The 2,500-nt window shown below is 40.0% G+C and overlaps 1 protein-coding gene across 5 annotated transcripts in view; it reads right to left on the reverse strand.

Annotated features, from left to right (window-relative positions):
• LOC119573130 (hexokinase type 2-like) overlaps nt 1-2,500 on the reverse strand; it is a 23,368-nt gene that overhangs the window by 9,327 nt on the left and 11,541 nt on the right. The window contains exon 1 of one of the 5 annotated variants that reach the window (XM_037920183.1): nt 1,159-1,204. The exons of 2 other annotated variants lie outside the window; for them this stretch is intronic. The gene's annotated coding sequence lies outside the window, so the exon portion shown is untranslated. Of the gene's footprint in view, nt 1-1,077; nt 1,110-1,158; nt 1,205-2,500 lie in introns of those variants that run through there. 2 more of the 5 variants (XM_037920184.1, XM_037920186.1) reach the window with 2 other exon arrangements.

Raw genomic sequence — 2,500 nt, forward strand, 5'->3', positions numbered from 1 at the left:
AATTGCATGACTAAACAAAGATAATCATAATAAGTACTAACAATCAAAACCCGGCAGTGGTCCGTCCCTCAAAACACTTTTTTTCTCAGCTTCTCTGGGTGCACACGGCACCCAACTCCCAACACTCCTCTTCACAGATCAGCCACAAACATCTACGCACTCAGCGTCCTTCTGGATCCCAAGAGGCGTCCATGCAAACTTTCAGGAGTACCCCTAAATCTCCTTTTGTGGTTTCTCAAGGTAGTCTAGTGTGTGTTCTGTTCTCCGTCTGGCAGCGCAGTCTATATTTAACCCTCTCCCAGTTGATAAGGCAAAAAAGGATACTGTAGCATAGCCTTCAACTATGGTGGCTCTGCACTAAGCTCTGCGACTTATCCTTCTGACTTTTACATATTAGTCGTGATTGGAGAACAAACACATATTGTTCCGTTCTTCGCTAAAATTGAATGTCGTTATACATTGTTATCCTTCGTTTGGGAATGCCTCGATAATATTTAGTCATACAGCACCTCACTATATATATATATATATATATATATATATATATATATATATATATATATATATATATAGTATATATATATATCATACAACAAATACATATATAAAACACATACACACACACACACACACACACACACACACACACACACACACACACACACACACACACACACACACACACACACACATATATATATATATATATATATATATATATATATATATATATATATATATATCAAGTAACTATAGACAGATACTAAAAACTAAATGATCTCTACACAGCATGCTATGAGTGGACATCATCCCATAGTAGATTTGCACCGTCTTCGGCTTATAATCGGTATCCATTCAGGGTCATAAACATTTTAGCAACTGGCGAGCCCAATCGATGTCCACGTCACTTGCTACCTACGTAGTGTGTTTGTCTACGGGTTCGGTAATGCTACAGTACCGCAGAATGATCAGAAAGTACACAAGCAGAGAATAATCACAACTAATTAGAACAATTCTGCCATGGAAATAAACGGGTACGAACATATCTACAGCATCACTACATGCGGAGATGTTTACCACGTTTTCAAATGTACTCAGTGTCTGTCATGACGCAATGTCATTCTCCTCCGCATGCAACTTTTCACACACAATGACCACCTTCAATAGCGTAGGGATTGCCTCTCGCAGACTGCCGTCAGTCGTGCGGTGGGGGATTTTTATCTTGTGGCGGAGATGTCAGGGGTCGCAAGATAACATTACTTCAACGCGTGATCCCATTTATCATGGAATTAACACCCGCTTGAAAAAGACTGATAACAAATAGTGTCAATGGATATATATATATATATATATATATATATATATATATATATATATATATATATAGAGAGAGAGAGAGAGAGAGAGAGAGAGACAGAGAGAGAGAGAGATAATGTATACATATATATATATATATATATATATATATATATATATATATTTATATATATATTTATGCATGTATGTATACACACACATATGTGTCATATGTGTATATACATATATATGTATATATCCATACATATAAACAAACACACACACACACACACACACACACACACACACACACACACACACACACACACACACACACACACACACACACACACACACACACACAATACCATTTTGCTGGGAAACGTCTGAAGTTTTTCGGCGAATCGGTGACGCCGAGACAGAATTTTCCTTTTTTTTTTTTCTTTTTTTTTCATCACCCAATCGCATTCTGGGATCTACATGTGCATTATCTAACTCTTCTTCCAGCTACGCACGGGAAAAAAGGCACAGACGGCAGTTGATGCTTTTGCCGTTTTTTTATACTTTCTCCCTCGAGCTTATAGCAAGTGATAGCGAAAGGGAATGTCAGCCAGTTCTCTTCTGCAGTAGGACACACGCACGCACGCATGCACATACATACATACATACACACACAGACGCACGCAGCACACACACACACACACACACACACACACACACACACACACACACACACACACACACACACACACACACACACACACACACACACACACACATTTGTGTGTGTACGTATTCTTTACGAATATCAATCAATCATATATATAATTATTTCCTTTCACACTACCAAACGACCACTAGCACGGTCCCTTCTGCCACATGCTACAACTCTTAACGACAGCGAAGGTACGACTTCTCCCGCAACGCCCGAGCTAACACTTCCGCAGGTAACGAGGTGAAATGCTCGAACCGGTCCTTTTCGGAGTACTCGTTCGGCTTCGGTTCCTTGCCCACTGCGCCAACTCCCCCCCCCCCCTCCACGACCTCGATTCCACCTCTACTGTGGAGTAGATGGTTCAGTCATATACACAGACACACACATACATTTATACATTTTTATGTACACACGCTTATGTAATGTACTGAGAGTGGAAATTTATTTTCTCTCTCTCTCTTCCCCCCCTCTCTCCCACTTTCACTGTCA

Source organism: Penaeus monodon, chromosome 5, assembly GCF_015228065.2.
Source record: "Penaeus monodon isolate SGIC_2016 chromosome 5, NSTDA_Pmon_1, whole genome shotgun sequence".
Classification (NCBI taxonomy): domain Eukaryota; kingdom Metazoa; phylum Arthropoda; class Malacostraca; order Decapoda; family Penaeidae; genus Penaeus; species Penaeus monodon.